The sequence below is a fragment of the Lutra lutra genome, chromosome 3 (genome assembly GCF_902655055.1).
Source record: "Lutra lutra chromosome 3, mLutLut1.2, whole genome shotgun sequence".
NCBI lineage: Eukaryota > Metazoa > Chordata > Mammalia > Carnivora > Mustelidae > Lutra > Lutra lutra.
Window position 1 is genome coordinate 26,238,901 of NC_062280.1, and position 15,642 is coordinate 26,254,542.

A 15,642-nucleotide genomic window follows, 5' to 3' on the forward strand; every position below is an offset into this window, starting at 1 on the left:
CCCTTCATCTTTTTTTTTTAAATTTTATTTATTTCTTTGACAGAGACAGATCACAAGTAGGCAGAGAGGCAGGCAGAGAGAGGAGGAAGCAGGCTCCCCGCTGAGCAGAGAGCCTGATGCGGGACTCGATCCCAGGACCCTGAGATCATGACCCGAGCCAAAGGCAGAGGCCTTAACCCACTGAGCCTCCCAGGCGCCCCGACCCCTTCATCTTAACAGCACAGTGTGGAAGGTTGGGCATCCAAGTTTTGTCCCACCAGCAGGGAGCACAGATCCAAGCGAGGAGACACAGTTTAACAAGAGATTATCCCCACAGCCTGGACAGTTTTCCAAGAGCAATGAAACTGAGGAGACCAAGCAGTCTTGTCAGTAGCAGTTGTGCGGAGAAGAGGTGTGAGGGTCAAGCGAATGTTCTCCAGTGTTCACTTCAAAATCATGTGAAGTGTTGAGTTCAAATTCCATTTTTAATAGCGGTATCATGGCAGGACTTGAAAGCAAGGACTGGGTCCAGTTTATTCATTTGTCTCCTTTCTGCTCAGAAGCACGAGACAAACTTGCCCACAGCCGATGCCCATATGTCTGTGGAATTGAATCTAATCTGAAAGTGGAAAATTTCCCATTGCAATCGGTACATCTCCTCAGTAAGCAGATGCAAGTGTGTGTGTGAAAACGTACAATAGGTGTATTCTAGGTATAATATTTGGAACTTCCCATAAGTAATTTCTTAAGCATAAATTTTCTCCTGAGTGAAACAAGTATTACCATTATTATTTTGATCAAGAGGAAAGGAAAGAAGTAAGCAAGTCTTCCAGAACTCAGTCATGTGGTAAAGTGAACTCAAAATTTGAGAATGGTTGCCCTGAGGCCCTTATTCCAAGAGCTCACCAGGAACGCCCCCCTTCCCTTCCAGAGAGGCTAAATGATGATGCATTTCCAACTAACTGCATTCAAGTGTCTGGAGAATTAGGGCTAAATCATTGCCCTAGAATACAAATGAATGTTCTTTCACCAAAGGACACCATAAACAGATGTTCCTCCTCCCTCCTTCTTTAACTATAAACACTTTTTTTTGTTTTTAAAAAGAATCCGTAGTCATATTTCAAAGGAACTTTCATTCCCTTAGGGACAAAGGGTTTAATATTTATTAGGTGGTATTATTTGCCATGAACCTGGCATATGTTATGCCATTTAATTCTCAAAGTAACCCTTTGAGGTAGGAACTAGTAGCTCTAATTTAAAGACGAGGAAACAAAGACTCAGGAGGGTTCTAATCTCCCCGAAGGCCACTGCAGGAGTAAGTACGCAGCGGAATTTCAACCTGGATCAGTAATCCTGCATGGGCCTCGCTCCTTCTCCTTCACCCACTGCTTCTCAAACTCCCTAAGGCTTGTTATTAGATTCTAAGCATAGTCCAAAACATTAAGTTACTTTTGTGTTTGTGTAACCCATCTTGAAAAACTGGCTAAAGAGTTTTTCATCAAATTTGGAGGTCTGACTTCAAAAAGTAGACCATGTGGCTCTTATGAATTTGACTATGGAGGATACTGAGGAACACAGAGGTAATGCCTTAGGGCAAGGGGAGGAACACTTCTTTCGAGGACAAATAAGAGTACCATCCACAGAATGGCATTTGATGATTGTCTAGAGAAGGACTGCTTAGTCAAGGGTGATTGAGAAGGATGCCATGCTAATCTGCTCGGGTGGGCATGACAAATACCACACACTGCATGGCTTTAATAACAGATATTCATTTTCTCACAGTTCTGGAAGCTGGAAGTCCAAGATCAAGGTCTTGGCAGGTTGGGTTTCTTCTGAGATCTCCTTCTCTCCTTGGCATCTGTGGTTCAGACACTAATTAAAAATATATCTTTAGGATTTACATCACTGATTTCAAGGTGGTGTGATCACAGCAGAGCAACATAGATCCCCCCCAGATAAGGACAGTTTCCTTCAACTACTTTTTTACTCTCAAATCCCTAAAATTTCGTACAAGCGTCTGTTTCACCAGGAGTACATCACAAAGCCGACGTTCCAAGCTGCAGATATTCTGATATGTTTCAGAAACTAACAAAGAAGGATCCAGAATGAGTAGCAGCAACAGTGTGTTCCATATGTGCCCCAACATAATTAAAAGTACAAGAGAGACATGTAGGTAAACTTTATTACAAATCTGAAAAAAGTTGAGGTTCTGTATTAGCTCTCTCAAGTAGAAATATAATGGGGATCATTTCATGTAATTAAAAAATTTCTAATAGCTATGTGGAAAAAAGTAAAAAGGAAAAAGGTGAACTTAATTTTAGTAACATTTATTTAACCCAACATACCCAAAATATTATCATTTTGTCATGTAATCAATATAAAAGTTATTAATGAGGTATTTTATGTTCTCTTACTCTGTACTTACTAAGTCTTTGAAATCCTGTGTGTATTTTATACTTGCAGCCCATACCAATCTTCACTGGAAATACTTGATCTTCATTTAGATTTCATAAAATTAGTTACAAAAGTAGATCCATATATCCACACTGTTCCAAGCTTAACTTTAAATCATTTTAACTTATTTTATTATGAATTATGCTCATTTAATTATAATAATTTAATCAAGTATAAGTTTGTAAATTTAAATTTAAATTAATTAAAATTAAATTTAAACAATTTAGTTCCTCCTTCATGCTAGAGACATGAATTTCAAGTGTACATTAGCCACATGTGGCTGGTGGCTGCAATGTTGGACAGCACAGTTTCGAACACAATGAATACAATTACTAAATTAAATAACTATAATTAAAGAAAATTATTAGGTTCGACAGTATTTTTTCTTGTTATATTATGCTTTCTTGAGGGTTAGTGATGTTTCTGACCCAAACAAGTCATAGTAAGAAGGCAGGGTAACCTAGTAAAATCACACAGAATGTTTGGCTGACAGCTCTGTCCTTGTCCCAACTCATTGGGGTGACCTTGAACAAATCACCTCACTCCTCATGCCCTTGGCTTCCCCGCTCTGTCAAAAGAGGGAGTTGGTCTAAAATCTCTTCCAGCTGTGACTTTTTATAATCTTGAATTCACTGAGAAATTGAAGCTGGCTTGTATGACAGTAATTATATCATGAGAAAAATATTTTATTTACATTAGAGAAAATCTATCTTCCTCTTCTTATTCATTATACTCATAACTCATAACGCACAGGATAATACCGATGTACTACACTAGATTTTGTCAAGATATCAATAGTTAAGCAACTGAAAACCAAATGATCTGGAAACTTCACATCCCCTGAGTCAGTAAAAGGCCATGAGAGAGATGTCTCCTTCCAGGGGAGATGAGTCCTAGACTCTCCCATTTCCCTTTCTGTAAGATCTTCTGCAGGCCTGTCCCGTGTCAGGCAAGGCTTTCCAAGTTTTAAGATTCATTACTTATAAGAGGATGAATGATGCTTATTTATATAAATCCCTTATTTATATAATAGCAGCTTTTATAGTAAAAGGTATTGACTAAATAAGTGACGATTTATTCTTTATTTGCTTTTATGCCCTTGAGTATTCAATGTGTTAACATTTTAAAAATGCTATATTTTTCTGACTCACAGAGCAATATTGTATATATTTATTTAAAATTTTTGAGACAGGCAGGATAATATAAGAAACAATCAAATCTTCTGTATACTTCCTACTATACAGAAATAAACATTTTCACCATGTTTGGGTATTTCTCTTCAGCCTTGTTTTCTATGTTTGTTTTTATTTTTATATTTACTTCTTACAAAACTGGGGTCAATTGTATGCATGTGATGGCTTTTCATGTGCCACTTGGCTAGGCTACCATCTCTACTGAGGCAGTTGGGCACTAAGATGTGCTCTGAGTGGAAATGAAGGTCTCCCATTAATTTTGAGGATGGGAGATCCCTCTGAATTCTCTGGGTGGCCTGATTTCATCAGTCGAAAGGCCTCACAAGTAGGCTTTCAATGGAGAGAGACTGGAAGACCCTGCCTGCCAACAGTAGTCTCAGTCCGTGGCTTCCAACGTGCCTGGAATTACCCCTTCCTGACAGCCTGCTCTGTGGATTTCAGACTTACAATCACATCAGCCAATCCTTGTAATAAATCTCTTCATATGTATACCTGATACTGGTTCTGCTTGTCTGCTCAAATCCTGATTGATACAATATATACCTTTATAGTCCACTCACTGAGTACTATATCCTGAGCATTTTCTCACATCACTAAATTTTCTTCAAGACTATTTTAATATCTGCATTACAGTCCATTAGAAGGATAAAGGCATATCGTTATCATCTGACGTTTAAGTGACTTGTAAATTTTCTTCATTATAAATAACACTGAACTGCAAATACCTGTATACCAATCTTCGTGTGCATAAGAGATTCTTAGATGAAAGAGCCTGGGACTTTTTTGGGGGAAAAATTGCTTTTCAGAAAGGTTGCTTCAATCTACATTTATTAGCAGTCAAATAGGGTCTAACTCATAGTACTCTCAGTGACATTGAACGTTATTATAAATTTTTGAATTTATTTGTTATTTGTTAGGCAAAATAGGTATCTTGTATTGTTTTAATCTGTACTCTCTGTGTGCATGTATGTACGTACATATATATCTGTGAAATGTGTATACACCCATACATGCATAAGTATAAAATCACCAAAGTTCCTTTAAAAAACTTGGGGTAAAATGTTTCATAATTGATGATCGGTCAGGGTTCCATCACGGATATAGAACCTGTAGGAAGGATTGACTGACTGATTACAAAGAACTGGATTATATAGGACTGTGGAGGCTGGCCAGGCAAATCCCCCAACCACAGGGAAAGGCAGGCCTGAACTGCAGCTGTGCTCTTCTCTGCAAGTGGAATTTCATCTTCAGGGGAGCCTCAGTCTTGCTCTTGACACCTTGCAGCTGATTGAATCAGGGCCACCTAGATTATGAAAGGTAATCTTGTTACTTAACATGGATTGATTACAGACATTAATCACATCTCCGACATACGGTCACAGCAGCACTCAGATTAGTGTTCGATCGAGTAATTGATTAAATAATAGCCTAGCCAAGTTGATGCAAACCACTAACAGTGGCTTATGTGAGAGAAATTTCCTGCTGCCCACACAACATGCTACATTCTTTATGATAGTTTCAGCTTGATTTTCAGTTATCCTAACATTTTATTTTTTCAAATTCCAACTCCCAAAAAGCACTTACCTCAGCGATAAATCTGAAGACATTGTAGATGCAGAGCACCAAGCTTGCAGGAATATTTTACTTGAGGACTTCACGAAAATGTGGTGGACATCCATTTTGTAAGCCTGGTGCTTTTACCAGGCTGGCAGGCTTTGGGAGGGACACCAAACTGGATCAGCCATAAAGGACATGTACAGTTATGATGCAAGAGGTAAGGAGGTGAAAAGTACTTTTAGTGAAATAGTGAGTTCAGATGGTATTCTAAAAGAGGAGTGGGTATTTTTGACTGTGGGATGAAGTCAGTCTTCTTGAAAGAGCGGGCATTTCAAAAAGAAGTGCATTTAAGATATTTAGAGTTGGGCATTTCAGATAAAGGAGGAAATATTATTAAATTATGCAGAGCTAGAAACTTATTAAAAAATAGGAGCACATGGTATTGGAAAAGAAATAGGGAAGTAAAGTTAGAAAAGGTATATGGAGGCCAGATGTCAGAGTTTTAGATAGTGCTAGGCAAAGTTTTAGTGCTGGGCTTCATTTCACAACCTGTGGACTGGGGGTGGGGGTGGGCCTACCTGGACCCTGGATTACTAAGTTGGTCCTGGCACTTGAGTCTGTAGTGATGGCTCTTGGACCTGGATCCATCTGTGCCAACCTGGACCTGGGTCCACAGGGCCCAGTATCTGGGTCTATGGGAACCAATCTGGTGCTGGGAGCTGCTCAGAGCCTGGTATTGAAGACACCAATCTGAGGCTGACCTGGCACACAGGTGAGCCAGGAGCCTGGGGTAATGAGAGTCTGCTTGTAATTTGGGTCCCAGGGTGGTCTGCAGTGGGTCAGGGTAAGTCAAAAGAATGGGTCCTCAATAGTTGGTCTGACATTAGGTCTAGCTGAGAGCCTGGGTTTGCAGGTACCTGCCTGGAAACTAGAATTTCTGAGTCTCCAAGGCATAACCGAAGTATAAGAGCGCTAGTAGAGTGTAGATGGAATCTTGTCATTGGTCTTCCCTAGAAGAGAAGCTCTATTGTGGTCCAGACTCATTTCTGGATAAGATCCCCCATAGGAGGTTATAGTCTCTAGAACTGTGGTTCTCCACCTGATAGGGCCAATATGGGGCCTGATTCAGCAGGTGTGTGCATGAGATATACAACCAGCAGAAAAACTACTCCCCTAGGATAAGCCTAGACTTAAGTATAAACCTTTTCCAAAATAGAATGCCAGAATAAGTTTCCTGGGTCCAGTTTACCCAAGCGCCCTACCTTGAAACAGCTTTGGAAACTCATTACTGTTGAAGTGGAATTATAGGAGTGTGGCTTGAGGTCTGAGAGTATTTAGTCTGGGGCTTTTGACACATACCTGTCTGGGAAAAAGAACAAAGTAGACTTGTACTTGGATACTCTAGGGTACTTTGAGTTCATATTCTTAATCTTTGTATAGTTAAGATTTGGGGTATTTCTTTTCTATGCTCTTTGGTATATGTTTTCTTGAATATCTGCCTTCTTGGACTGAAGAATGGCTTTTCTTTAAACATACTAAAAATTCATTGTTCACTGATTAATGAGGTGTAGACGAGACACAAAAGTACAGTGGCAGAGTTGACATGAAAGATTAAGAACCTTAGAACTCACAGACAGGTGAAATCTGATTAATTAAGTATGTAGACAATATGTAAGTGTCTATTTGGGGGGCACATAATAGCTTCTTTGAGGAAAAGAAGGTATATCTTGCGTTATAAACTATTATGATCTTTTCAACCAGTAGAAGCATATAATTGCTATTGCTCTAAAATAGGTTTTCTTAGCCACAACACAACTGATATTTAGGATAGTTCTTTGTCATGGGGGCTGTCCTGTGCATTGTAGGATATTTAGCAACTCCTTAAACTTTCCCAGGTAGATGCTGGCAGCACACCCATACCTGTCATGAAAATGAAAAATGCCTCCAGACATCGTTTAATGTCTTTTGAGAGGCAAAGTGACCCCAATTGAGAATCTATTGAAGCTCTAGACCATGTCTTTTCAAGCTATGGTCACTTGTTTGGGTTATTTAGAGGTGTCCACACTCAGGAAACCAGGGTCTTAGGTGTACACTGTGTGCTGTTTTTTTAATTGAAAGGTGACTATCAAGACTTCCAGCTGTCTGTGAAGTAGGAAACTAGGGGCAGACTCTGGGCCATGTGAGCACTCAGACACTGTGTACAGCACAGAGTACATGTGCTAATGTTTCTCCTCCTCCCCACTCCATGCTCAGCAGAGAATTGACAGTTTCATCAGATTTTCGCAGGGTTTCAAGCCGGAAACAAAATCTAGAACCTCTGCTTTGGTGAATCAAACAACCTAGGAGAGTCTCAGAAGAAAAAGAGAAAGCCAGGACTAGCAGAGGTGGAGGGCCAAATTCATAACGACATTTTACTGTAAATAATAGGTTTTGTATATTTTAAAAATTTTTTGATGGTTAATTGATGCAGAAAAAAGTGAAGTTTAAATAACACTCCAGGTGTAAATTCTTATTTTCATCTTTGCCCAGAATCATACTCTCCTTTTTAAAAGCGGAATATAATAATACAATCAATGTCAATGTACAGAAGTCAGTTGCTTTCTTATACACTAACAATGAAAATACAGAAAGGGAATTAGAGAATCGATTCCATTTACTATAGCACCAAGAACCATAAGATACCTGGGAATAAACCTAACCAAAGAGGTAAAGGAACTGTACTCGAGGTACTACAGAACACTCATGAAAGAAATTGAAGAAGACACAAAAAGATGGAAGACCATTCCATGCTCTTGGATTGGAAGAATAAACATTGTTAAAATGTCTATACTGCCTAGAGCAATCTATACTTTTAATACCATTCCGATCAAAATTCCACTGGTATTTTTCAAAGAGCTGGAGCAAATAATCCTAAAATTTGTATGGAATCAGAAGAGACCCCGAATTGCTAAGGAAATGTTGAAAAACAAAAATAAAACTGGGGGTATCACATTACCTGATTTCAAGCTTTACTACAAAGCTGTGATCACCAAGACAGCATGGTACTGGCATAAAAACAGACACATAGAACAGTGGAACAGAGTAGAGAGCCCAGGTATGGACCCTCAACTCTATGGTCAAATAATCTTCGACAAAACAGGAAAAAATATACAGTGGAAAGAAGACAGTCTCTTCAATAAATGGTGCTGGGAAAACTGGACAGCTATATGTAGAAGAATGAAACTCAACCATTCTCTTACACCATACACAAAGATAAACTCAAAATGGATAAAAGACCTCAATGTGAGACAGGAATCCATCAGAATCCTAGAAGAGAACATAGGCAGTAACCTCTTCGATATCAGCCACAGCAACTTCTTTCAAGATATGTCTCCATGGGGCGCCTGGGTGGCTCAGTGGGTTAAGCCGCTGCCTTCAGCTCAGGTCATGATCCCAGGTCCTGGGTTCAAGCCCCACATCGGGCTGTCTGCTCAGTGGGGAGCCTGCTTCCTCTTCTCTCTCTGCCTGCCTCTCTGCCTACTTGTGATTTCTCTCTGTAAAAAAAAAAAAAAAATTGAATTTAGTTGACCTTAAAAAAAAAATTAAAAAAAAAAAAAAGATATGTCTCCAAAGGCAAAGGATACAATCAAATCACAATTTTGTGTACTATGCTAGTGTCAAGGGTATTATAAAGGTTTCTCTTGTCACACTAGCTTGCTTTTTTTTCTGATAAAATAGTGATCAGCTTATTTGCCCATTTGTTCTCACAATCATCCCACCTCCCCCTGCTCTTCTGTGTGTTGCATGGAGCTAACTTTTTTTAGGCTCCCTTGTCAACCGGTTTCCAGCTAAATTTGGCTAATGGAAGGCATTGGAGAGCTAGTCAAGGGGAGAAGAACTGGATGAAACTGGGCGGCGAGTCTGGCTGCTGCTGGGTCACCTCTAATGACACAGCTCCTAGATTCAGTTACCGTCCCTGTGACCCCTGCTGTGCATTTGACCAGTTGGCTCTGGATCATGGCAATACCACCTCTGCCACCTTCTCTCATTATCTCACCAGCTCTAAGTGCAGGAAGGGCTCTCTGCTATTGCTCATCTCTGGCTTGCCTCCTAATCTTATTTGTTTCATCCACTCTTTCCTCACATACCTAATAAATCCCCTCTATTAAATTCCCTCTATTGGAAATACCTGGAGTGGTTTGGTTTTCCTCCACAAATACTGCATTATATAATAGGATAGAATAAGTACATAAATTATTTTTAAGGAAAGGCAGACTCAAGGAGACACAGTGAGAGACAAAGTGCCTTGGGTTTTTAAGAGGAGGCATGAGTATATCTAGATACACTGCGTGAGTATATCTAGATACACTGAGACCCCCTTCGGAAAAGCTTCCTGAATGCACTGGTCTCTGAGCTAGTCCTGAAAGTGTAGTGAGCATATTGATGGTAGGAGACAGGGTGACAGGTGTGAGATGAAAAGCATAACTCCATGCTGAGGAACAAAGAAGAAAAGGTACACAAACAAAAACCTACAACCATTTTGTAGGAGTAGAGTTAGGAATACTGTAGGTTGACTAGAGCAAAAACATACGAAATGGGACTATGCTGAGGAGGGTCTAAATACCAAGGTAAAAAGAATGTACTTTCTTCATTCAGTAAGCCCTGGATATTGGGCAAAAGATGAAGTCTTTGAAATTATGTCAACATTTCTTAGTCAACATTTGTTTTCTTGTTATTTCAATGACTATTGAGTGTCTAGGTACTAGGTTCTGGAACACACAGTGGGGAGAAAAAATTTTTTAAAAAAATCCCTTGTACTCCAATGGATTTGTTTCATATCTGTGAATCATTTTGATCACCCACAGCTTTGATTTAAACATAGATTACAAGTGGCATTAGGAGATATTGGTTGGGTGCTGGCTGGGTGAGAGCTGGGCAGGGAAGGAGTATCTACTGTACAGGCATCCCTTTTTTGGAGAGCCACTCACAAGTAATGATTAGCCCAAACTAGACCACTTTGTTTCAAATTACAAATGTTGCCTCCTGTAATATTCAGGGCCTCCTGTAAAAGAAAGGTTCTGACAGGAGTCAGATCAAAGACAAGACTGAAATAAAACAAAAAGTTGTTCAATCAAAATAGATGCTGCTTTCTTTAATCAAAACTGTCGGCTGAAATTTTTGTCAAGATAGCAAGTTCCTCTTCTTTCAGGAGGGCAGTTCATAACTGTGCCAACTGGAGCCAAAACTGAAAAAGATGCAAGTTTTATTCTTAATACCCCAACCTGCAAGTGTTGGGGATTTGCTTACAGATGGCTATTTCTGTTTCCTTCCTGATTCACTTCCACTCAGTGTCCCTAACCTCTCACTTATCTCAGAGAAAAATCAAACCTTTCCAACCATCTTGGGATGGAATTTTATGCACCTAGACTAAGCCAGGAGAATTTCTCATTGAGACTTTTCAGTGGTCTTCTCACTAACATTCCATATCTAATTAACTTCATCCCCCTTACCTATATTTTCCCTTGCTGTGTGATCTAGAATTTATATATATATATGTAAATATATATATATATTCATTCTCTATATATAGATTCTAGAATATATTTACATATTAATGTATATATTTATATATAATCATTATATATACATATGTATATATTAATGTGTATATTTATATATAATTACATATGATATATATATGTATATGTATATTTAAACGCTTAAATTCCTTCTATGGCTTCCCACAGCCCCTTCCTTTTCTTCTGGCATCATCCTACACCCCCTCTCCCCCTATCTCTCTTTCTCATCACTTTCTTCTGATTAATTTGAACTTTTGCCCTCACTTGGGGCTCTTTCCTCAGAGGAGTCCTCAAGACATATGCTAGTTTAGGTCTCCTAACCCATTGCACTGTCCCATAGCCCCTGTCTATCTCCATCATGACATGTAACATGTTAATAACTAGTTATTATATATCATCTCCCATTAAACCCTAAGCTCCATAACAGTTGTGATTTTCTAGGCATTTAAAATATAGATTAAATATAGATTTAAAATATAGAATATAGATTTAAAATATAGAATATAGATTTAAAATCTATATTTTAAATGCCTAGTAAAGTTGATGGCATATGGTAACTTCTCAGTAAAGATAGATTTAATTAATAATTACTATTTATTAATAAAGGGATTGAATCTTGTTTTTGGAATGAGGTTGTGGGTTTCTTCCCCATGTCTTGTACATTTCACACACTAGGACAGGTTACAGAACAAGTTCGGGGAATAAAGGTGAGAACCTCAAACCATTAGCTGAGAATTCTATGTCTCTGAGCATCTTTCCAAGCTGATTTAGGATTCCAAGTTCTCAGAGGAGATTGTACAAATAATATACAGTATTTTGAAAAATGAATATGTTTCACATTCCCAACAGAAAGATTTCTTTTGGCCCAAACACTAATGGATTTTTCTATAATCTTTTCTCTTAATGGCTGCATGCAGGCCAAATAAAAGATATTGTTTGACTAGCAAGCTAGTGGTGTCAGCAGGTGGTCGTTAGCAAGACATTTCTGCTGTGTTATCATAATCTAAATTAGTGCAGGTAATGTTATAAAGGCTTTCTGTGTCTGACGATTTCTGCTACCTCCCCTAAGTATCTGGCAGTTACCATTTTATAGGCAACATAATAACTGTGAGTATTGTCCTTATAACTCAGGGTTCTTATGGCCTGCTTGCTCTAAGGATGCCTAAATTTTAGTTTACCTCACAAAAAGCAGATCTGATGTTTTAATAAATTGAGACTAAAGTAAAGTAATAATAAGGCTCTTTCTTTGAATCACATAGCATCCAGGTGCCAGAATCAGAACAAAATATTCCAGAACAGGAGTCACTTCTGAAACAGGTAAACTAGATCTAAGACATAATGTCAATAACATCTTTCCTCAGGGATGGGGCTGGCCAGTTAGTCGTGGCACTCAAAATTGTTTAAGAATCTCCTTCCTTCACATATCCTAAGATGCTATCCTGTTACAGAGGGACTTTATACTCTGCGAGGCGCATACAAGGGAAGACATTATTCCACGTTGTGAAATCTTGCACAGAGGAAATTTACAGGTTGAATGTGGTCAGAGGTAGAGCTTGGAATTAAAACCCCAGGAATTTCTTTGGTTTTGATGCCAGACAGCACTCTTCCCTTCCCTCTGAGGAAATCAGCTTTGGGAAAACCTAACAAGAAGACCAGTGTGGCATCTCCCTGTGGCTTGTAGAGGGATCCTGTTAAGTGGCGTTTACAAAAGTGCATTCATTTCAAGGTTACATCCTCAAGTGAATAGATCTGCATTCGGTGATTTAATAGTGAATGGAAGCTTTGGACTTTGGTCGAAGGGATCAGTTTGAGCTGATTAGAACACTCCCAGCTGATCAAAATCCAACTGAGTTATTTGTGATTTTCTACAATTTTCACGGCGGGAAGTTCACACTAAAAATACTCTAGAGGTTGAATTTCATAGCCATTATTATTTTAATTATGGGTCCTCTGTCCTCTGTCTCTCCAGAGGGGCTTTTTGGCTTTTTGGCATTCACATCAAAGGAATACAAAAATGGAACATTGAAAATGTTTTAACTGAGAAGTGGATAGTTTTAAATTGTAGGACCTAGTAAGTTTACTCTTTAATTCCCTCTTATTTCCTAAATGACTCAAATATTCAATCAAAAATATTGAGACATACTTAAATTCAGACCAAAAATTGATCTTTCATTCTTTGTTCCTGCTTCTAATACATTTTTAATACCAGGGCTTTTTTTTTTTTCTTGCAGTAGCTTTACATATTTAAGTTAACTTGATTATAATTTAAGTTCTCAGTAACTTCATCTGAAGACATAATCAAATCAACCCTGAGGATGGGATATGATCACATCACAGAAATATTAGCATCAGAATGAAAGTAAAAAAAACGCAAACTCTAAAACTAATTGCACTAGTTTTTCATTTTTCTACATGATTTAAGATGCATGTTTGAGAGGATGAGGTAATGCATCACATAGTGACTGGAGAGCTTAAAAGTATAACTGCTATGATAAAAATATAACTATTAAAATTATTAAGCTTCATGATTTATTTTATTATTTTAATATTGGTTTATAATATAATATTGGTTAAAATATTAATTTCAGTGTTGCATATTTAATATTAGCTGAGTATTTCTTTAGTGTATACATGCTGACATTTTCATTTACCCTTTGAGACCTGACTTCAAAATTGAGGCAGGGCAAAAAGGTACTCTCATTTTAATATTGCCAGACCTAAAATTCTGTTTTAAATGTTCTTTATGCTCTTTCATGAAATTCTCCTCAAACCTGGAGAAGCCCTTTATAGATTCATTGAGCATCAGCACAAACTAGAGAATAATGAGCTCATTTTCATAGAATGAAGCTTATTATAATTCCAGCTGTTGAACACTTGCACAGCTGGATACTGGCTGCAACACAGAGCTCTCATCTGCTAGTGAAAAAAAAAAGTTTCAATTTAAACTTGTGACAAAGGCTCTTTCTGTAACTTTGAGGAAACCGTTTTTCACTGACATCCATGTGTGTGACTTAATATAAAACTAAAACATGACCAGTCCTTTTAAAAATACATGTGCACCCATTTATTTTAAGAAAATTAAGGTTAAAAACAGCTTGACAACACAGCTTATTCTGGTTAGAATGCAGGGCACTCCAGAAGGAAATAATATTTCAAAGCCCAATCGTAGATACAGCAAATTAGAGTCAATCATCCCAGATTCTGCACAAGGGAGTGAGTGAGGAGAGGGGGTTTGATGCTGCCGTTTCAAGGATCAGAAGATATATGATCCTCAGGGAATTTGAGGCAGGAAAAGTGGGTGCCGTGGCCACTTTGGAAGAAAGAAAGATTCATTCATTCCTCCAATAGTCTGAGAAATGAACTGAGGGTTTGGAGGGGTGGGGGCTGGAGGTTGTGGGAGCCTGGTGGTGGGTATTAAGGAGGGCACGTATTGCATGGAGCACTGGGTATGGGGCATTAACAATGAATTTTGGAACACTGAAATAAAATAAAACAAAATTAAAAAAAAATAGTGTGAGGCATAGTCTTACAATTAGGTAGAAATGATGACCAGCTTGTAGCTCTCATTTATTCTGTTTCCTGGCAGTTACTAAACATCCATCGGTACAAGTTACATCTCATGTGCTGCTGTCACACTGCTTTCTGTGTTTTCATCAGAGCCTTATCTACTGCCAATGATCATGGCTCACTCTTGAGGTTATCCTTGATTCCCCACCTCTTCCACACTTCACAGCCAACACTTCCTATCCTGTCACCAAATTCTGTCACTCAGCTCTTCCTATGACCTCCACTGCTATACCTATGTCCAAGCCACCAGTTCTGATGTTCCACTTGTAATACTGCAATAGCCCTGTCTCCCTGCATCCCCTGCCTGTAGCTGTCTACACAGCAGTGACAGTGATGCTTCTAAAATCTTAAATATAAATACTTCAGTCCATTGTCCCAAACCCTCCAATGGCTTCTTCAAACACATAGAAGCAAAATCCAAAATCCTTATGGAGATTTACAAGGTCCTGCCTACTTTGGTCCTGGCCATTCAATTTCCCTGTCTTCGTCTCCCACCACTCCCCCTTTCATTCTCACTGACCCAGCCACACTGGATTCCTTAGCATTCTTCCCATATGGCACCCCGAAGCATTTGTACTGCTGTTCCTTCTGCTTGGAATGTTCTTTCTCCATATCCCCTACTTCACATTGGCCATTCCCCCTGCTATGTCTTAGTAAAACTCTTGACTTAGCTGGCATCCTTCTGGGATATATTCTTTTTCTCTTTGTTAACCTCTTTACCATCCAATCCATCCTCTACCAACCACCGCCATACTGACCTGTCTGAAGCACAAATCTAATGAGACCCCTCCCATGTTATAAGTCTTTCACTGACTACTACTGCCAGTAAGAAGAATTATACTCTACAGCCTTAATAATCTGAGCCTAACACTTCTTTTGGCTTGTGCTGCCCCTATTTCTCAACCGCTACTTTTCTAAAAATCAGATTTATTTATTGATTTAGAGAGACAGTGTGAGTGTGAGTGTGAGTGGTAGAGGGCAAGGGAAAGGAGGAAGCAGACTCCTGGTTGAGGGCAAAGCCGGACTCAGGGTTCGATCCCACAATCCTGAGATCCAGACATGAGCCGAAGTCAAGAGTCGGACACTTAAGCTTAACCAACTGAGCCACCCAAGTGCCCCTCAACCTTCACTTTGTAATCAAGTCACACCAGCCCATTCTTTCCTTTGCCTGCCACACACTTCTAGCTCTTTTCCTTGTTTCAAAAGTATATTTCACCTTCCATGCTCTCACCCTTCTCCCAAGAAAGTGCTACACAAAGATATTCATAGTAAGAATATAAATGTGGACAGTATTCATGGAAGATGAAAGACAAACCAAGGTGCCCAGAGAGAAG